General features: G+C 37.2%; 1 protein-coding gene and 1 non-coding gene across 2 annotated transcripts in view; both read left to right on the forward strand.

Annotated features, from left to right (window-relative positions):
* RAD51B (RAD51 paralog B) overlaps positions 1-23047 on the forward strand; it is a 720584-nt gene that overhangs the window by 65834 nt on the left and 631703 nt on the right.
* LOC115803656 (U6 spliceosomal RNA) lies at positions 10892-10998 on the forward strand. The gene has a single exon (XR_004024428.1). It is a non-coding gene; the product is annotated as a U6 spliceosomal RNA (small nuclear RNA).

A 23047-nucleotide genomic window follows, 5' to 3' on the forward strand; every position in this document is an offset into this window, starting at 1 on the left:
GGGAATTCTGTGAGGTAAGAAACGTCTTTTACATTTTTTTTTGTTTTTCATAAGTGCCTTGTGTTTGCTAACTCACATTTGAAGTCAGATTATCCTTAAAGATACCCTATATTCATTCAGGTGGCTGAAACTCATAGACTAGACTAAACCTTCATTTTATTTCATTAGTTAGTGAGAATAATTCTAGAAAAACTATATCTTTCTTTTGTGTAGCTCTTTATAATTTATAAAACTTTGTTTTTATTGGTTTTTTTAAAAAATAAATTTATTTATTTTTGATTGTGTTGGGTCTTCGTTGCTGTGCGCGGGCTTTCTCTAGTTGCGGCGAGTGGGGGCTACTCTTCCTTGCGGTGCGCAGGCTTCTCATTGCGGTGGCTTCTCTTTTTGGGGAGCATGGGCTCTAGGCGCACGGGCTTCAGTAGTTGTGGTATGTGGGCTCAGTAGTTGTGGCTTGTGGGCTCTAGAGCACAGGCTCAGTAGTTGTGGCTCACGGGCTTAGTTGCTCTGCGGCATGTGGGATCTTCCTGGACCAGGGCTTGAACCCGTGTCCCCTGCATTGGCAGGTGGATTCTTAACCACTGTGCCACCAGGGAAGTCCCAAGTCCCTGTTTTTATTGTTGACTAGAGCAAAAAGCTAGAAACAACTTAAGATTAATGAGTGGGTGATTGGCTAAATAAATGGTGGAACATCCATACAATGGAATACTGTGATGTTGTTAAAATGAATGAGATAACCCAGGAATGTATTCACAGGTTGTTTAGGAAAGGATTAACTCAGCTGGGGTGGGTTGCTCAAACCCAGCATATTACCAAGGAAGTCTTATCTTCAGGACTGCCAGCTCCTGGGAAATGAACTCAGAGCCTTTGGAATATTCTGCTTAATAAGAGTGTTTTTATATGCCTGATGCCTTGGTCCACACAGTACCAGTTGAATCAGGTAGTTTATACAAACTGTGATTTATGGAGAACACCGATTTGGCTCTGGGGACTAGAATCTCAGTAGCTAAGGTCAGTCATGCAGGCCCTGCATGGTATGTGACTGACTCCCAGTAAACTCTGGACACCAGAACTTAGGTTAGCTTTCCTGGTGGACTTTGCTTCACATGTGTTGTCACACATCATTGCTGGGACAATTAAACACGTCCATGCAACTCCACTGTGGGATGACACTTGGAAACTGGTACCTGGTTTCTCCTGGGCTTTGCTCATCCTCCTTTTCCTCTTTGCTTATATCAATCTGTATCCTTTTGCTGTACTAAGCCATAACTGAGTATAAGAGCTTTTCTGAGTCCTGTGAGTCCTTTCAGTGAATCACCGAGCCAGAAAGTGGTGTTAGAGACCCCTGACACACAGGGGCATCAATAGATAGGTGCAAGAATGTTTATGGGAGCTTAACCTAATTGCTCAAAACTGGCAAAATTTAGTTATTAGTATTGCATCAACCTTAATTTATTGATTTTGATCATTGTACTATGATTATATAAGATGTTAACATTAGGAGAAGCTGGGTGAAGAGCATATAGGAACTCCCTGTACTCTTTTTGCAACTATTTGGTGAATCTAAAATTATTTCAAAATAATAAGTTAAAAAAAGAGAGTGTGTTTTTATGTTCATAAATTGGCTCTGGAAGCTCATTAAGAAACTCCATTGGTTGCATTTGGAGAAGGAAAACAGGGGCTGGAAGAGGACTTCTATTTGATGCACTGGATCTCTTCCATTTAGTTGTCTGGTCCTGTAGATAATACCTAATACCTCTTCAATTTAAATGCTGCTCTTCATCTTTCAGCAAATCTATCTGGCTCCATTTTCAATATATATTAAGTACCATCATAAGATTAATTCCCATCATCTTCAATGCTATCTACCCTGGTTCTGGGTGTTTAAGAATACTGGCTTTGGAGTTAGGTGTGGGTTTGAATCATAGCTTCATTGTTTGCTAGTTTTATGACCTTGAGTAAGTTATTTATCCTAGTTCCAACTCTTAGTTTCCCATTTGAAAAATGGGGATAATAATATCTGACTCATAGGGGTGTGAGGATTAAATGAGACAATGTCTGTAATGTTCTTTGTACAATGTTTGACACATTCAGTAAGAGGTAGCCATTAATCATTAACTTTAGTAGTTACTTCATTCCAGGTGCTTGGTATATTTTATCTCTCTCCTCCTGTTTTTTCTTTTTTTTGTTTTTCCTCAGAAGGCTGCAAGCTCCTCAAAAGGAAAAATCATGTCTTAGGGCTGTATCCCCTTCTAGCTGTTTTGTTGATGGTTGCTGTTACTGCCTAACCCTCCTATACCTGGTTCACTCACTTATTCTTTGCATCTCAGTCACTCTTCTTTTTTTTTAATCTTTTTAACACAGACTTTATTGAAACATAATACTAATACAGAAAAGTACACAAATTATAAATGTATAAGTCAATAAGGGTTCAGAAAGTGAGCACATTTGTATAGTCAGCACTAGATCAAGAAACAGACCATTACCCCAGAAGCCCTCATGTCCCCCTTCTAATCAAAGGTAACCAATATCCTGACTTCTTACAACACCAGAGGTGAGTTCTATGTATCTTTGAAATTTAATAAATGGAATCATTTAGTAAACACTTTTTGTGTGTCTGGCTTCTTTTGCTCAGCATTATATTTGTGAGATGAATTCAGTGTAAGCATGTAATTTAAGGTTGTTTTTTTAAAATTTAATTTATTTTTTTATACAGCAGGTCCTTATTAGTCATCAATTTTATACACATCAGTGTATACATGTCAATCCCAATTGCCCAGTTCATCCCACCACCCCACCCACCCTCCTCCACTTTCCCCCCTTGGTGACCATACATTTGTTCTCTACATCTGTGTCTCAATTTCTGTCCTGCAGACTGGTTCATCTGTACCATTCTTCCAGGTTCCACATATATGTGTTAAATACGAGATTTGTTTTTCTCTTTCTGACTTACTTCACTCTGTATGACAGTCTCTAGATCCATCCACGTCTCTAAAAATGACCCAGTTTCGTTCCTTTTTATGGCCGAGTAGTATTCCATTGTATTTATGTACCACATCTTCTTTATCCATTCGTCTGTCGATGGGCATTTAGGTTGCTTCCATGACCTGGCTATTGTAAATAGTGCTTCAAAGAACCTTGGGGTGCATGTGTCCTTTTGCATTATGGTTTTCTCTGGGTGTATGCCTGGTAGTGGGATTGCTGGGTCATATGGTAATTCTATTTTTAGTTTTTTAAGGCACCTCCATACTGTTCTCCATACTGCCTGTATCAATTTACATTTCTATCAGCAGTGCAAGAGGGTTCCTTTTTTTCCACACCCTCTCCAGCATTTGTTGCTTGTAGATTTTCCGATGATGCCCATTCTAACTGGTGTGAGGTGATACCTCATTGTAGTTTCGATTGGCATTTCTCTAATAATTAGTGATGTTGAGCAGATTTTCATGTGTCTCTTGGCCATCTGTATGTCTTTTTTGGAGAAATGTCTATTTAGGTCTTCTGCCCATTTTTGGATTGGGTTGTTTGTTTCTTTAATATTGAGCTGCATGAGCTGTTTATACATTTTGGAGATTAATCCTTTGTCTGTTGATTCGTTTGCAAATATTTTCTCCCATTTTGAGGGTTGTCTTTTCATCTTGTATATGGTTTCCTTTGCTGTGCAAAAGCTTTGAGTTTCATTAGGTCCCATTTTTAAATTTTTTATTATTTATTTATTTTGGGGGGGAGGTACGTGGGCCTCTCACTGTTGTGGCCTCTCCTGTTGTGGAGCACAGGTTCCGGACGTGCAGGCTCAGCGGCCATGGCTCACAGGCCCAGCTGCTCCGCGGCATGTGGGATCTTCCTGGACCGGGGCACAAACCCTTGTCCCCTGCATCGGCAGGCGGACTCTCAACCACTGCGCCACCAGGGAAGCCCCCATTTGTTTATTTTATTTCCATTACTCTAGAAGGTGGATCAAAAATGATCTTGCTGTTATTTATGTCAAAGAGTGTTCTTCCTATGTTTTCCTCTAAGAGTTTTATAGTGTCCAGTCTTACATTTAGGTCTCTAATCCATTTTGAGTTTATTTTTGTGTATGGTGTTAGGGGGTGTTCTAATTTCATTCTTTTATATGTAGCTGTCCAGTTTTCCCAGCACCACTTATTGAAGAGACTGTCTTTGCTCCGTTGTATATCCTTGCCTCCGTTGTCATAGATAAGTTGACCATAGGTGTATGGGTTTACCTCCAGGCTTTCTGTCTTGTTCCATTGATCTGTGTTTCTGTTTTTGTGCCAGTACCATATTGTCTTGATTACTGTAGCTTTGTAGTATAGTCTGAAATCAGGGAGTCTGATTCCTCCAGCTCCGTTTCTATCCCGCAAGACTGCTTTGGCTATTTGGGGTCTTTTGTGTCTCCATACAAATTTTAAGATTTTTTTGTTCTAGTTCCGTAAAAAATGCCATTGGTAATTTGATAGGGATTGCATTGAATCTGTAGACTGCTTTGGGTAGTATAGTCATTTTCACAATATTATTTTTTCCAATCCAAGAACATGGTATCTCTCTCCATCTGTTGGTATCATCTTTAATTTCTTTCATCAGTGTCTTATAGTTTTCTGCATACAGGTCTTTTGTCTCCCTAGGTAGGTTTATTCCTAGGTATTTTATTCTTTTTGTTGCAATGGTAAATGGGAGTGTTTCCTTTATTTCTCTTTCAGATTTTTCATCATTAGTGTATAGGAATGCAAGAGATTTCTGTGCATTAATTTTGTATCCTGCAACTTTACCAAATTCATTCATTAGCTCTAGTAGTTTTCTGGTGGCATCTTTAGGATTCTCTATGTATAGTATCATGTCATCTGCAAACAGTGACAGTTTTACTTCCTCTTTCCCAATTTGTATTCCTTTTATTTCTGTTTCTTCTCTGATTGCCGTGGCTAGGACTTCCAAAACTATGTTGAATAATAATGGCGAGAGTGGACATCCTTGTCTTGTTCCTGATCTTAGAGGAATTGCTTTCAGTTTTTCACCATTGAGAATGATGTTTGCTGTGGGTTTGTCGTATATGGTCTTTATTATGTTAAGGTAGGTTCCCTCTATGCCCACTTTCTGGAGAGTTTTTATCATAACTGGGTGTTGAATTTTGTCAAAAGCTTTTTCTGCATCTATTGAGATGATCATATGGTTTTTATTCTTCAATTTGTTAATGTGGTGTATCACATTGATTGATTTTTGTATATTGAAGAATCCTTGCATCCCTGTGATAAATCTCACTTGATTATGGTGTATGATCCTATTAATGTGTTGTTGGATTCTGTTTGCTAGTATTTTGTTGAGGATTTTAGCATCTATATTCATCAGTGATATTGGTCTCTTATTTTCTTTTTTTGTAGTATCTTTTTCTGGTTTTGGTATCAGGGTGATCATGGTCTCTTAGAATGAGTTTGGGAGTGTTCCTTCCTCTGCAGTTTTTTGGAAGAGTTTGAGAAGGGTGGGTGTTAGCTCTTCTGTAAATGTTTGATAGAATTCACCTGTGAAGCCATCTGGTCCTGGACTTTTGTTTATTGGAAGATTTTTAATCACAGTTTCAATTTCATTACTTTTGATGTGTCTGTTCATATTTTCTGTTTCTTCCTTGTTCAATGTTGGGAGGTTATACCTTTCTAAGAATTTGTCCATTTCTCCAGGTTGTCCATTTTATTGGCATAGAGTTGCTTGTAGTAGTCTCTTAGGATGCTTTGTATTTCTGCGGTGTCTGTTGTAACTTCTCCTTTTTCATTTTTAATTTTATTAATTTGAGTCCTCTCCCTCTTTTTCTTGATGAGTCTGGCTAATGGTTTATCAATTTTGCTTATCTTCTCAAAGAAGCAGCTTTTAGTTTTATTGATCTTTGCTATTGTTTTCTTTGTTTCTATTTCATGTATTTCTGCTCTGATCTTTATGATTTCTTTCCTTCTGCTAACTCTGGGTTTTGCTTTTTCTTCTTTCTCTAGTTCCTTTAGGTGTAACGTTAGATTGTTTATTTGAGATATTTCTTGTTTCTTGTGGTAGGCTTGTATAGCTATTAACTTCCCTCTTAGAACTGCTTTTGCTGCATCCCATAGGTTTTGGATCATCGTGTTTTCATTGTCATTTTTCTCTATGTATTTTTTGACTTCCTCTTTGATTTCTTCAGTGATTGCTTGGTTATATAGTAACGTATTGTTTAACCTCCATGTGTTTGTGTTTTTTACGTTTTTTTCCCTGTAATTGATTTCTAATCTCATAGCGTTGTGGTCAGAAAAGATGCTTGATGTGATTTCAATTTTCTTAAATTTACTGAGGCTTGATTTGTGACCCACGATGTGATCTGTCCTGGGATATGTTCCATGCGCACTTGAGAAGAAAGTGTAATCTGCTGTTTTTGGATGGAATATCCTATAAATATCAATTAAATCTATCTGGTCTGTTGTGTCATTTAAAGCTTGTGTTTCCTTATTAATTTTCTGTTTGGATGATCTGTCCATTTGTGTAAGTGAGGTGTTAAAGTCCCCCACTATTATTATTTCTATTTTTTTTTTGCGGTACATGGGCCTCTCACTGTTGTGGCCTCTCCCATTGCGGAGCACAGGCTCCGGACGCGCAGGCTCAGCGGCCATGGCTCACAGGCCCAACCGCTCCGCGGCATGGTGGATCTTCCCGGACGGGGGCACGAACCCATGTCCCCTGCATCGGCAGGTGGACTCTCAACCACTGTGCCACCAGGGAAGCCCCCCCACTATTACTGTGTCACTGTTGATTTCCTCTTTTATAGCTGTTAGCAGTTGCCTTATATATTGAGGTGCTCCTATGTTGGGTGCCTATATATTTATAATTGTTATATCTTTTTCTTTGATTGATCCGTTGATCATTATGTAGTGTCCTTCCTTTTCTCTTGTAACATTCTTTATTTTAAATTCTATTTTATCTGTTATGAGTATTGCTACTCCAGCTTTCTTTTGATTTCCATTTGCATGGAATATCTCTTTCTATCCCCTCACTTTCAGTCTGTGTGTGTCGCTAGGTCTGAAGTGGGTCTCTTCTAGACAGCATATATATGGGTCTTGTTTTTTTATCCATTCAGCGAGCCTGTGTCTTTTGGTTGGAGCATTTAATCCATTCACGTTTAAGGTAATTATCGATATGTATGTTCCTATTACCATTTTCTTAATCGTTTGTGTTTGTTTTTGTTGGTCCTTTTCTTCTCTTGTGTTTCCCACTTAGAGAAGGTCCTTTAGCATTTGCTGTAGAGCTGGTTTCGTGCTGCTGAATTCTCTTAGCTTTAGCTTGTCTGCAAAGCTTTTGATTTCTCCATCGAATCTGAATGATATCCTTGCCAGGTAGAGTAATCTTGGTTGTATGTGCTTCTCTTTCATCACTTTAAGTATATCATGCCACTCCCTTCTAGCTTGTAGAGTTTCTGCTGAGAAATCAATTGTTAACCTTATGGGAGTTCCCTTGTATATTATTTGTCATTTTTCCCTTGCTGCTTTCAATAATTTTTCTTTGTCTTTAGTTTTTGCCAATTTGATTACTATGTGTCTCGGTGTGTTTCTCCTTGGGTTTATTCTGTATGGGACTCGTTCTACTTCCTGGACTTGGGTGGCTATTTCCTTCCCCATGTTTGGGAAGTTTTCGACTATAATCTCTTCAAAGATTTTCTCGGGTCCTCTCTCTCTCTCTTCTTCTTCTGCGACCCCTATAATGAGAATGTTGTTGAGTTTAATGTTGTCCCAGAGGTCTCTTAGGCTGTCTTCATTTCTTTTCATTCTCTTTTCTTTATTCTGTTCTGTGGCAGTGAATTCCACCATTCTGTCTTCCAGGTCACTTATCCCTTCTTCTGCCTCAGTTATTCTGCTATTGATTCCTTCTAGTGTAGTTTTCATTTCAATTATTGTATTGTTCATCTCTGTTTGTTTGTTCTTTAATTCTTCTAGGTCTTTGTTAAACATTTCTTTCATCTTCTCGATCTTTGCCTCCATTGTTTTTCCGAGGTCCTGGATCATCTTCACTATCATTATTCTTAATTCTTTTTCTGGAAGGTTGCCTATCTCCACTTCATTTAGTTGTTTTTCTGGGTTTTTTTTCTTCTTCCTTCTTCTGGTACATAGCCCTCTGCCTTTTCATTTTGTGTATCTTTCTATGAATGTGGTTTTTGTTCAACAGGCTGCAGGATTGTAGTTCTTCTTCTGCTGTCTGCCCTCTGGTAGATGAGGCTATCTAAGAGGCTTGTGCAGGTTTCCTGATGGGAGAGACTGGTGGTGGGTAGAGTTGGCTGTTGCTCTGGTGGGAAGAGTTCAGTAAAACTTTATTCTGCTTGCCTGCTGATGGGTGGGGCTCGGTCCCCTCCCTCTTGGTTGTTTGGTCTGAGGTGACCCAACACTGGAGCCTTCCCTGGGCTATTTTGTGGGGCTAATGGCGGATTCTGGGAGGGCTCACGCCAAGGAGTACTTCCCAGAACTTCTGCTGCCAGTGTCCTTGTCCTCACAGTGAGACACAGCCACCCCCCGCCTCTGCAGGAGAACCCCCAACACTAGCTGTTAGGTCTGGTTCAGTCGCTATGGGGTCACTGCTCCTTCCCCTGAGTCCTGATGCGTACAATACTTTGTGTGTGCCCTCCAGGAGTGGAGTCTCTGTTTACCCCAGTCCTGTCGAAGTCCTGAAATCAAATCCCACTAGCCTTCAAAGTCTGATTCTCTAGGAATTTCTCCTCCCATTGCCGGACCCACAGGTTCTGAAGCCTGACGTGGGGCTCAGAACTTTTACTCCAGTGGGTGGTCAGTCAGTCTTCTTAATTACACTCCCAACAATGTGTACAAAACTCTGTGCTAGGCACTATGACATCATAATGATGAATAAAACATAATCTTTGCCCTTAAGGCATGTATAAGTTAATTGTAGGAGACAGATAGCTTTCTGTGGTGTAATGGAGAATGAAATAAGTACCTTGTCTACTGTTGTTTTTCTGTTTCTAACAGATTTGTAAATACCTTGGTACCCCCTTCTCTGTCCTTTACTTGGGACTACAGATTACACAGAGAGAAATAAAGGGAGGTAGCATAGATCTTCATATGCTCCAGCTAAATTCTATCACGTCTAACCTTGACCCTTACTGTCCGTTCTCATTCAGAAAGAGAGTGTTCTTCTGGAGACAGATAGTCATTAAACTGATAAAGTATAAGCATAATTCGAAAGTTGAGTTGGTAGGAAGAAGTTAGAGATGAAAGCAAGTTGCAGCTCTTAGATTTTAGTGTTACTTTGCACATATTACATGGTGCCTTGATGTGTTTGTAGAATTTTCCAGTTGAGAATCTTAAGGTTGTGGTTGAGTGGCAAACTTCAATTCTCAAGTCAGAACAGAGATGCAGAGAAATGAGGTGTTTTATCCAAGACTGCTCAAGACGTATTTGCATAACTGAATACTATCACTTGCTACTTCTCTCTTGGATTATTATTGCAGTGTGTTAATTGGTCTGCCTATCTCTTTTTCTGTCTAGGTACCTACATAATTTTCCTAAAGTATATCTCTGATCTCATCCTCTGATTAGAAGCATTGCATGGCACCATCTTTTTCTATGGCATAAATCTACTAGAGTATCATCACTATGAGGGCAGAGAACTTAGGTGTTCCGTTCACACTTGTATCCTTTGCATCTAGGATGGTACGTGACACCGAATAGTTACACCAATCAGTATTTGTTGAATGATTCAGTCTAAGTTCCTGATAGGATATTCAAAGTTCACTTTCATATGCTTCCAACCTACGCCTGCTACCTTGCTCTTTGGTGCTGGCTGCTGGTCTATCCCTGTCACCCTCTGTTTATTCTAGCTGTGGATGCCCTTCTCTTTCATCTCTCTCTTTCTAAACTTTACTCTTCTTTCATATCTGAGCTCTCAAGTTTTCTCTCTTTTCTGAGATTTTTGTGTCACTTGATTTTTAGATACCAATTGATTCTACACACAGGTTTTATCCTCAATCAATTCTATCTTCTTTTGTAATACATATGGTCTTAACTTCTTAATTGGAACTTTAATCATTTATTGCTTTGCAGTGTTACTTAAATTTTTGTATGTTCATGTCTGAGCTCCTTAGTTATATTAGGAGCTCCCTGAAAACAGAGCTATTTTTATGTATCCTTTAGAGCTGCTTATATAGAATAGTATCCATATTGAATAGTGTCTTAGATTAAGTGTCCAGTATATATTTGTAGAATGATTGTATCACTTTTTCTAGTCATGCAATTTATGAAATGCATATTTAATTAAGTGCCTGCTTGAGCTCTTACAATACCTAAAGGGAAAACATTCTAACATTCTTTATAAAAAGTGAAAAGATACTTGGAAACTAAACTTTGATCTCTCCCCCATCCCTTTCCTTCTCCTTTAAAATTGATTTGTTCATAATTTGAAAGCTCCATACCTTTAATTTAATATGATATATGAACTTCTGTGAGACATCATCAATCAAGATTTTATACAAAGAGCTGTGATCGTCAAGGTGGGAATTTAACATTAGTGCTCTGTATATACTATTACTCTAATGCCTTATTTAGAAGTTTAATAATATTGGATGATATTCTATTTTATGATTTTTAACTTATCAAAGGAGAGCATTGTAGAGAAATGGGATCTTGAGTTTAATGGAGTACTAACAGCTCACTGTTTGATTAAATTCAAATAAACAATTTGAAATACAATCTTGGCTATATGAGAGGTTGTTCAAAGGATACTCTCTTGTGTTTTTTAAAGACAAAAATTATTTCTTTGGTTCATATTGTTGTATGTCCTTTGTCTATCTTGAATGTGTTCACTGAGTTAATTCCACTTAACTTCCAAGTACCTACATGTTGATATGTTGTTAGTGTTTTAATTTTACACTTTTAAAAACTTTGTATTAGTGCTCGCTTTGGCAGCACATATACTAAAATTGGAACGATACAGAGAAGATTAGCATGGCCCCTGTGCAAGGATGACACACAAATTCGTGAAGTGTTCCATATTTTTGTCTGTCATACAGAGTGAAGTAAGTCAGAAACAGAAAAACAAATACCGTATGCTAACACATATATATGGAATCTAAAAAAAAAATGGTTCTGAAGAACCTAGAGGCAGGACAGGAATAAAGACGCAGACATAGAGAATGGACTTGAGGACACAGGGAGGGGGAAGGGTAAGCGGGGGCGAAGTGAGAGAGTGGCATGGACATATATACACTACCAAATGTAAAATAGCTAGCTAGCGGGAAGCAGCCACATAGCACAGGGAGATTAGCTCGGTGCTTTGTGACCACCTAGAGGGGTGGGATATGGAGGGTGGGAGAGAGACATAAGGGGGGGGATATGGGGATATATGTGTACATATAGCTGATTCACTTTGTTATACAGGAGAAACTAACACAACATTGTGAAGCAATTATACTACAATAAAGATGTTAAAAAAAACAACTTTGTATTAAAAAAATTTTTTTATTCCGAGCTTAATTCTTTAACATCCTAAATCTTGATTTCTTTTTGGAAGCTTCTAGTTTTATCATTTCTGTTTTTCATCAGTTTGTTTAGCCAGTAACTTTATTTCTCAGATAATTTATAATTTTAGTAGAGCTAGAAGTCCTAGGCAAAGTTTTAGTCTTAAAAGAAAACAACTTTAATTACTGCAGTTAGAATGTTTTCCTTTATTGAGTATAAGAATTAAAGTAGGCATTTAATTGACTTTATAAGACTTAAGGAAATTTTCCAAACATTTGAGTCTATGTAAACACATAACAGCTGTAGTTTAAAGGTTTTAACTGTCTTCCAATACAACTAAAATAATTTAAAATAGAGGATATTAAAAGTTAGGTATTTCTTTTGTTTTTTTAAGTATAATTGATTTTTTAAAAAAGATTATTTATTTGGCTACGTTGGGTCTTCATTGCTGTGCATGGGCTTTCTCTAGTTGCCACAAGCAGGGGCTACTCTTCGTTGTGGTGCGTGGGCTTCTCATTGTGGTGGCTTATCTCGTTGCGGAGCACAGGCTCAGTACTGCGGGTTTCAGTAGCTGTGGCACGTGGGCTCAGTAGTTGTGGCTCGTGGCCTCTAGAGTGCAGGCTCAGTAGTTGTGGTGCACGGGCTTAGTTGCTCCGCGGCATGTGGGAGCTTCCTGGCCCAGGGCTTGAATCCGTGTCCCCTGCATTGGCAGGCAGATTCTTAATTACTGCACCACCAGGAAAGCCCTCTTATTTGTTTTGATTCTCTTAATGTTGATTCAGTCTCTGCTGGGAAGTGTCTTATTAACAATAAAACATTAAATCAAATGATAGCTTTTTAATCCCTAATACTATTTTGATTGTTATAGGAGAGAAAAATAAATATATGTGGGTAGAAGGAGAACAACTATTCTCGTTCTTACCATTAACGGTTTGAAAACCTAAACTTCTTTTAAAAGTTGATCATAAATGTTTGGGTTTTGAAGTCCCTTTTAAGATCAAGGACCTTATTTAGTATCTCAGAGTTTGTATTGTTTTACTGGCAAAAGTATGTAGTTGTTGAAATTGGTCTAGTTTATTTAAATCATCTTGAAATACTTGAAAGGCTGTAAATTATAAACAGCTGCACCTTATCGAGTACTTACTTTGTTCCAGGTATTGTAGTGAGTACATTTCAAACATTTTTCATTTAATATGTTAAATAACTTTATGAGGTAGGTTATATTATTCCTGTTTTATAGTTGAAGAAATTGAGGTTTGTAAGGGTTAAATAACTTTCCCAGAACCACACGGCTAGGTAAGTGGAAAGGGTAGGACTCAGATATGTCTGATTCCAATGCACATGTTTTTATTTCCAGTGGAACTTTGCTTCCTAATGCAGTTGTCAAAATTATTTTGCTCCCTTACTTCTTATTGTAATACTAAAAGCTGTTCAATACTCAGAATTCTTTCTTCCAAGCCTTTTTCAATGGGAAGTCTCACACTTTGCTTAATGCTTTGACGGTTGTTTGGAAGTGTAATGGTAGAAGTGCTTCTCTGTTAGTCGTATTGGTATTTCAAGTAAAAGAAATATTTGAATACTTGCAGCTTTGATTGCTTTTCCACTGCATATGAATTGTACATGTATGTTGAGTATAATTTAATGCCTTTTATCTGCTAGTGAATGTGCTAAAGACTTGTTGGGTTTCTATATTTTCCAGCTGGAATTGGCCAGTCATAGCTTAAATCCTGTAGTAAGTATGCTCTCTTAGGAAAATAATTCCTAAACACTTGTACTTTGTACCTCTCTTAGGGAACATCTGAAGTACAGACAGCCTCCTAAGATTTTGCTTTGAGGTTTAATGAAGACTTAATATGTGCTGTGACCGGACAGGAGACATTTCAGTTTCATGGCATTTCCAGATGTGTCCCGTAAAATTGAGTGTTCATGAATTTAATTAAAAGTTCCTAGGAACTTAGAACTTAAGGTAGTTTTTATAAGCATCATGACTCAAAGGATCTTTAGTTTATATATTTGAGGGAGGGACAGTTTTGACTTGAACTGGAATAAAGTGATGCTTATAGTTACGATAACCAAAGTGCAGTATTTTAAAGCAATACTGAAAATGTTATAATGTGAAAAGTTTTTTTTTTTTAATGCTCCTAGTTTAAAGTTACTGCAGTTGGTTTCATTTCTTAGACTATACTGTAATGAATCTCTCTTTTGTTTTTCTTTGTGATCTTTAGCTTAGTTTACTGGGTTGTCCAATGACTTGAGATTGGCCTGCTCTACAGCCTTACAAATGACAGTTCTCTGTTCAACAATAGACCTCTCCTTTCACTTTTCTCTTCCCATCTTTGGGAATCATGCTTTGAAGAAGTAAACATTTTATAGAAATAGCAAGATGCAGTAGAAAGTACCCCAGAATTTCAAGTCAGAAGATATGAGTTTAAGTACTGAATGTATTTCAACTGTGTGATTATGGACCAGTCAATTCTCCTTCCTCAGCCTCAATATCCTTATCTGTAGAAAGGGCATAAAAGTTCTTGCCTCATAAGCTTTAATTTTATTATTACTAATAATAGTAATATTATTACTAATACTGTAGTAGATGAATAATAGTAAACACATATTGCTCAATTACTAACTTATAGAGATTTTTACAGTTAACAAAGCACTCATATATAATAATTTTATAGGAAGATCTATCTATCTATGAAAGGACTTTGTAAATTCTGAAGCACTATGTGAGTATTAGTTGATATTTTCATAACCAACTGAAGTGGCTGTTTTCAGCTTTAGTTATTAGAATGATGAATCAGAGTTGTTTAAATTTAGGTGACATTTCTGTTTAGCTAAAATAAACGTTTTGGAATGTTTTCTGACTAGTGTTAAGATTTATTTTTAAGTTAAATTGCAATAACATCTGATTTCTATATTACTCTTCTCATTGTTTAAAGAAATAGAGACTCGCTGAAAATCATGAGCGGTCAGGAGTACTTGGGGGCTAGTGTCATTTCTAGGAACTACAGTAGTGTTACTGTTCCACTAAGAGTAAGTTTATCATTTATTGCTAAATCAGTGTGATTATTTAAAAATAAATATTTAGCACTTTATGTTCACAAAGTACCCTGCAGTTGTTAATTAGCCTGCATCAGTGTTTATCTCTATAAAAGTCTGAGCTAGTGCCTGTATTGGTCAGCTTTGTACAGGATTTCCAAACACCATTGTGATGACTCAGTCTAACTCTGGGGTCAGTTGATATTTGTCTGTATACTGCAGGGCATTGTCAAAGCTTATTCCATTGTTCAGCCACACCATCATTTTCCCAGAGAAATTATTCTGAAAAAAAAAAAAACTGCAGAAAAAAATTATAAAACCTTTTCTGTGTGTTTGTTTCAGAACCTCACAGTTTCTAGGACCTAGAAGTTCTTTCTAAAATATAACCTAAATATTTCCCTTCAGAAGTTAAATAGCTAATAGTTTTAAGGTAACTACCGATTAAGGCATTTTGTAATGAAATAGTCTTTGCCTTCAAGACTCTTACATATTCTACTAAGTGGATGTAAGACACATATTTAAGAAAATGTCAGTGTTGGTATGAGGTAGTAGATAATGAGTACTAACCAAGTGGTTGTGGCATGTACTGTTAGTTGCCTACCCAGTACTCATTTTCATCTTCCCATTGTTAATGGACCCTGATTATGTTTTGGTGGCAGTGTGTCCACCTTAGCTAAGCTCATGGCAATCATGTTCCCTGATTTCCCAGGTTCTTTGCAGCTGAAGATGGTCATGTGACCCAGTTCTGGCCAATCGTATCTGTTTTAGTTCTCTATTGCTGCTTAATAAATTATTCCAAAATGTAGTGACTTAAAACAACAAATATCATTTATTATTTCTCCTGTGGGTCAAGAATTCATACAAAACCAGTGGTGACCACTTGTCTCTGTTCCACGATTTCTGAGGCTGCAGCTAGAAGACTCAAGACTGGGGACTGGGATTGTATTGATGTGAAAAGACTCCTTCCTGTTGTTTGGAAGTTAATGCTTGTGTTTACTGCAAGCCCAGCTGGAATATTCACACGTGGTCTCATCGTGGTTTCTGGGTTCTAAGAGTTTCCTGAGAGAGAGCCCCCCAGATGGAAGCTGTATTCTTTTTATGATGGTGCCTCAGAAGTCACATATTATCACTTCTGCTGTACTCTGTTGGTCAAAACTATCACAAGTCCCCCTTTCAGATTCAAAGGGAGAGAATATGACCTCTCAGTTGGAGAAGTACCTATCACATTGTAAAAAGAACAAGTGGGCTGGGATAAATATGATGGTGTGGCCACCTTTGGAAAATACAGTTTGCCACCACATTTAAGTGAAGACTTATTAGTAGGGAATGGGAAGCTTCTAAGGAAGCTTTTACTTTCCAGATAAAAGGGAAGTGATATTTCTGGCATGGTCCTTTGTTGCTTGTCCCTTCTTCCTGTCTTGAAGGAGCAGCAATCATCTGTGCTCATGATGTGATAAACCAATACACTAAGGATGTTGACGTCATTGGATGTCAGCCCTGGACTGTCTGCTTTCAGACGTTTTCTTATATGAGACAAATAAATACCTATTCACTTAAAGTGCTGTAGAGAGGTTTTCAGTTTTTTAATAGCCAGTCATAATCCCGAGAGCTTAATGGTTGTCAATATTGAGTGTGCATAGAAATCACCTGGAGGGCTTGTTAGGGCTGACTTAAAGGGAGAGATGGAACTTGGGCTAGACAGGTAAAATTTGGACAGTTAGGATTAGGGAAGCAATTCAAGTATTACAAATGGAATGAGCAAATACATAAAAGCAAAAAAAGTGTAAATTTTCTTTTAAACTTCCGTTAAGTTAATCAGCTTACTCAAAGCAGCAGTTTTTACTGAGGGTAGGAAATTAGGTTAAATGGGAAATAATAACTAGATTAAGGAGGCCCTTGGAGGCCAGAGAGACATTTCTTTTTCATTTTGTAGGTAGTTAGATGCCCAGAACTTATTCATCAAAGGCTTGTACTCTTTGACCAACATTTGCTCATTTCCCCCACCCCAGCCCCTGTTAATCACCATTCTACTCTCTGTTTCTCTGAGTTTGACTTTTTTTTTTTTTTTAAAGATTCCACATATAAGTGAGGTCATACAGTATTTATCTTTTTGTATCTGCCTTTTTCACTTAGCATAAGGTCCTCCAGGTTAATCCATGTTATTGCATATGACAGAATTTCCCTCTTTCTTATGACTGAATAATATTCATTCATTGGTTGACACTTAGGTTGTTTCTATACCTTGGCTATTGTGAAAAATAATACCCTTAAAATTTTTATCTTTCACTAGATTTGTGTAGTGCCAGAATTATGTAGTGACTTGAATTAGGTACCAATTAGAATTCAAGTTGAATAGCATTGACCCACATCTGGAGATAGCTTTGTATAATAATTTATATTGTACATCATAGGTCTGATTTTGAATTAATAGTTCTCCCTTTATAACGTTAGTGCCGAATACAAGATAGAATCCTTTAAAAAACAGTGAGCCCAACCTGTAAAATGATCACATTCCTTTAGTATTAGTAGTTTTAAAAAGAAGTCTCATCTGTTAGTATATTATGACTGAGATGTTTGCCAAGTTTTTCTTAGGAGCAACTGTTGTGCAAGCTTTGAGCCCATATAGTTGACTCTAGCCTTTGCTTTCTGTTTACTAGCAGAGAGTGTTTTTTCTAGAGAATATTAAATTTCCTGAGTCTAGAAGTTCTGCGAGGTAGAGCAACATTGAGGGTCAGATCACACAGCCCACATTTTTGGTATTGCTTTCAGAGACCTCTGATGCAGTTTTTGTGACCCTGATTTTTGTTTAAACTAAATAGTAGTTGTTTGGCATTTGTGACAAATCTTGTGGCTAAGTCTTTTTTAGACAGTTTTCTCCACAAATTGTTGGTCTGTGTTATTAAAGGGAAGTGTTTTTTTTTTTGAACAGTTTTATTGAGTTATAATTTACATACCATATAATTCACCCTAGGAGGAAGCCTTGCTTCCATGGAAAGATTGATAGATTTGAGACCAAAGCTCACATTTATCTATCCGTTCATTTATTTATTTATATATCCCACATTATGAATTTATTTTCTACGTTACTGCTAGGCTACTATATATCCTATTGCCATTATTATTCTTATTATGCTATAATCTTATGCATTCTGTAGTAATAAACTTCTTTGTCATTTTAGATTGATAAGTATTTTGAAATTATTTTTATAGTTATACTGTAATATGAATTCTAATAGATGAAAGAGCTTTGAAAGCCATCCTACAAAAGATAGTAAAGATTTTGACGATGTCCCAGTCTAATGAGATTTCTAACAGCTGGAAAAGTTGATGCACTGGATTCAGAACCAAATGATAACATTGATGGGATGAGGGAGGAAAATATTTATTTATATTGGATGTTGTTTATAGCCTACTAAGCATCTGTTCCTCTTTCTTCCTTCCTAACGGACCCATGATTTTTTCAGGATTCCTCTACTTCCATGTGACCAATAAGCATCAGGAAAGCTGATTTCACCTCAGTTCAGGGGTGGGCCTGGTTGGTCCAAAGGTTACTTTGCCGCTTGGTGGTTCAGGGATGAGCACATGACCTAATCCTTGCAAATAGGATGCAAGGAAATTTTTTTAAGCTTTGGGGCTGTTCTTCCTTGCTCTTAAGAGAGATCCATGGGAAGCCACTCTGTATCTTCTGTGGAACATGACCAAGGAAACATGTAGCCCTGATTACTGTTATCATCCATACAGTACCCAAGAAGGTGGAGCCAACCTTAAGATGAAGCTGACATTTTGGAGATAGATAAGCTATGGGGGTTCTTTTTTTTTTTTTTTAATATTTATTTGGTTGTGTTGGGTCTTAGTTGCAGCAGGCGGGCTCCTTAGTTGCAGCTCGTGGGCTCCTTAGTTGTGGCATGTGAACTCTCAGTTGCGGCATGCATGTGGGATCTAGTTCCCTGACCAGGGATTGAACCCAGGCCCCCTGCATTGGGAGTGCAGAGTCTTAACCACTGTGCCACCTGGGAAGTCCCAAGCTATGGGTTCTTGATGACATTATTGAACAGCCTTATCTCTGGGTTTCCAGATATGTTAATCTATGTATTTCTTTATGGTTTAAATCCCTGGTATGGAAACTGTGGTCCATGGGCTGGCATCATCAGCATCACCTGTGAGCTTGTTGGAAATGAATTTCAGGCCCTACCCTAGTCCTACTGAATCAGAATACACACAAAAGCTGGAGAAGTGTTATTTTAAGCCACTTTGAATTGAGTTTTTGTTTACTTACCAATGAAAGCATCCTACTATGACATTGTAGAGTTTTTTCTCGAAGGAGCTACAGCCTCCTCCAAGCATGCCATGTAGAAATAATGGGGTTGGGGGAGGCACCATTTCTGATTGTAATAGAAACAGCATTTATTGAATCATGATACAGAGTTTAAAAAATTCTCATCACACTTTGACTGATGTATGGGTTTTTTGGGTTGTTTTCATAGTTATTTTTAGATGAAACCTAAAACTGAAGTCCTTACTACTTGTGGTCACAAAGACCCTAATGTTATTTTTGGCGAGTCAGGAGATGTGCGCTTAGCTGTGCTGGCTGAAAGCCAGCTTGGAGAGTTGCATCTTATCTCCCCTAGGATTACCCCTTCCCATTCTCTCCTCAGTCCCATTCCTATTTCAACTAGTTAGAGTTTTGTACTGCATTTCTATTCCAGAACCATTAACCCATTAACCTCTGGGGAGTTCTTCTTGCAAACTGCTGCTTTTTAGACCAGATGTATGTTTCAGTTACATGAATAGAGAAAATAATTTTGTCCCTCTGCTGTAAATTGTAAATTATTGGTATATATGAGGGTTAAAGATAGCATGAGTAAATTAAATCCACTAGCAATTTAGGAATTTTATTTTAGAATTTTTTTTCTTCCACTTTTTGTGCAGAATGAGATGCAGCATTCCAAAAAAGCAAAACAGATTATAAAATTATACTTCTTCTTTGTCCATTTTTCTAGAGGCCTTAATGAGCCTGTGGCAGGATAAATTGGATAATTCAATTCACAAATTAGTTGATCATTTATGTAATTAATTGAGGATGAATGGTATCTGGTATGCTTTACAGTGAGAACTAGCAAAGGTCTGTATTTAATCAGAAAGTTGCTAGCTCTAAAAGGAGTACTTTTAATGGTAATACCACTATGCCAATTGATTTTATTATTGTTCTTGGCTGAGTTTTTACTGTGTTAGGCATTATGTTAGTTACTATGAAAATTTCTCTCTGATCCTTAGAGTTACTCTAAAAGGTAGACCATTTTATCCGCATTTTAGACATGATAAAATTGAGGCTAGAGGGAGTAAAGTAACACTCCCAAGATCATATAGTTAGAGCCCAGGACTGGTGCACCCAAGCTCATTCGGGTCCTCCAGGAGTTTGATTTCTACTGAGTGGGAGACTGACATGTAAACAGTACACTGTAATACAATGAGAGATAAAGTAACATTTTTAAATGAAGAAAAATTTAAAGATAGAGATACAAATGTAGAGGAAGAGGGGATTAATTCTAATCTGGAAGAGCATGAAAAAGGTAATTCATCTTCCTTCCTATTTCTTTAGTTCCTTGATAAGCTTCTCCTGACTTCTCTCATTCTCTTAATGGTATCACCAGTTTTTTTCAGTAATCAAGACTCAGAACCTTTGATATGTTGATTTTCTTCATATTCTCACATTTTATCAATCTGTAAAGTCTTTTAGTTTTTTTTGTTTGTTTGTTCATCTTTTTTTTTTAATATTACCAGCTAAAGACTTCTATTTTATAAGTATTTTTTAAAGAAATGGTTTATTGGTTCTATTGGAAGCATTCCTTTTTACGATTTTTTTTTAACATCTTTATTGGAGTATAATTGCTTTACAATGGTGTGTTAGTTTCTGCTTTATAACAAAGTGAATCAGTTATACATATACACGTTCCCATTTCTCTTCCCTCCTGCGTCTCCCTCCCTCCTACCCTCCCTATCCCACCCCTCTAGGAGGTCCTGTTCATTCCCACTTCTATAAAGCCTAGTTTTATCTATCACTGTATCATCTAGGCCAGTAGTTATCAACCTTTGGTGCACCTAAGATTCATCTAATGGTGCTTTGTCAATGTACAAATAGATTTGATTCATTAATTTGAGGTCACAGGTGATTCTGACACACCTCAAAGTTGAGAACCAATTACCTAGGGCAGTGGTCCTCAAAATTTGATCTGGGACTCCCCAGGGTAGGGTGGGTGTCCCTGGGAATCTCTCAGGAGTATGCAAAGTCATAACTATCAGTATTTTCATAGTTGTACTAAGACGTTATTTGCCTTTTTCATTGTCCTGGCTTTGCACTGATGGTGAAAAAACAATGAAGGGTAAATTTGTAGTGCTTTACTCAAATTAAGGCAGTACTGCCAAACTATATTAGTAATCATTGCATTCTTCACTGCTACACACTTGTGAAAGAAATCTAGTTTTGCTTAAGAATGTCCTTAATGAATCAGTGAAAATTATTAATTTCATTAAATCTTACCGCTTGAGTACATGTTGTATTATTACTCTATTTGACAATGCATGTGTGCATTCTGAAGTACAATGGTTGTCTCAAGGAGGAGCACTTTTGCAGTTGTTTGAGAGCTAAACTATTTTTTTTCATGGAACACCATTAAAAAAAAAAAGACTGATAGACAAACTGTGGTTATTCAAGACTTTGATATCTGGCAGAAGTTTTCCCAAAAATGAACAAACAGAATTTTATTATCGCTAGTGGTAAAATTTAAGCTTCCAAGCAAAAATGAAAATGTGGAAAAAACTTCCCAATACTTGAAGACTTTTCTGATGAGATTGATGGTGTTTGAAATGTGTTGACATTGGAAAGATAACCAATGTATTCCACATGACCAATGCAACAGAGCCCCAAAAGTTTACTGACAGTAGTTCAAGTAGCAACTAACCTTTTCTCTACATCCTCACCAACATTTGCTATTTTTTTTTAACATCTTTACAACATTTGTTATTTGTGTTCTTTTTGATGATAGCCGTTCTTACAGGTGTGAAGTGATATCTCATTGTGGTTTTGATTTGCCTTTAAAAAATGACCACTTGTTGAGCTTTGGTGTACTATCAAGGAAGAATATCTATAGTTATCTGTAAAAGCTATTTAAACACTTCTTTTTCCAACTACATATCTGAGGCCAGATTATCTTCAGATACATTAACCAAAACTATGCATTGTAACAGATTGCAGAAGTAGATGTGAGAATCTAGCCATCTTTGATTGTGATTTACAGACATATAAAACAGTGCCACTCTTCACAAATGTTTTTGGAAAATACATTTATTGTTCATAAAAAATGTGTTAAGTTAAAATGCAATGAGTTTATTATTATTGTCTTAAAATAAATGAGTAGATAGGCACTTAAGCACTTAGTTTTAATTTCTAATATGGTAGATATCAATATCTAACATGGTAAATATCAACATATAAAAAAGCTCCTTGGGAACTGCATTAATTTTTAAGCATGTAACAGAGCCTGTAGTGGGTTGAGTGGTCCCCAAAAAGATATGTTCAAGTTGTAATCCCTGGTCCTTTATTTGGAGACAGGATCTCAGCAGTTGTATTCAAGTTTTAAATGAGGATATGGTGGATTAGGGTGGGCCCTAAATCCAATTACTGGTGTCTTTATAAGAGAAGGAAGAAGGAGATTTGAATACAGAGACACAGAGGAGATCTATACGGAAGAATGCCGCGTGAAGACAGAGGCAGAGATTGGAGTGATGCAGCTACAAGCCAAGGAACACCTAGGATTGCCAGGAGCCACCAAAGCTAGAAAGAGGCAAACATTCTTCTTTAGAACCTTCAAAGGAGTGTGACCCTGCCGATACCTTGATTTCAGACTTCTAGCCTCCAGAATTGTGAGAATATCTTTCTGTTGTGTTAAGCCACCCCATTTGTGGTACTTTGTTATGATAGCCTAGAAAAGTAATACAGGATCTTGAAATCAAAAAGTTTGAGAATCTCTAACCTAGGCTACCCACCTCTCTTTTTTTCCACATTTTGTCCTGTCAGTACTGCCTGCTCACTACTGCCAGGTTACTTGCCCTGAAACAATTATTATGCTTCTCTTATTAAGAAAATGTAAGTGATGTTTTAAAATTACCTTTCAAATAAAGTTCAAACTCTTTAGTTTGTGTTCAAAGCCATCTATAATCTGGCTCTAACATACTTTTCCAACTTTGTGTCCCACATTTTCCTAAGATACTATACCCTTTGGAATATTCATTTGAGTGTGCATTCAATCATGCATTCATTTGTTCATTCATTTGTTTATTCAACAGAAAAAAACTACCCGTTCTGAGTTTTTATTCTAATAGTGTGTTGTCTAGTATGGTAAGCACTAGCCACAGGTGGCTATTCGTTTTAAGTTAAATAAACTTAAATAAAACTAAAAATTCAGTTCTTTAGTCTCAGCGGCTGCATGTGACTGGTGACTACTGTACTGGACAGCACAGATATAGAACATGTCCACTTTGTAGAAAGTTCT

This window comes from Delphinapterus leucas, chromosome 2 (assembly GCF_059928025.1).
Source record: "Delphinapterus leucas isolate spDelLeu-1000000601 "Yukka" chromosome 2, BTC_Dleu_Yukka2, whole genome shotgun sequence".
Classification (NCBI taxonomy): domain Eukaryota; kingdom Metazoa; phylum Chordata; class Mammalia; order Artiodactyla; family Monodontidae; genus Delphinapterus; species Delphinapterus leucas.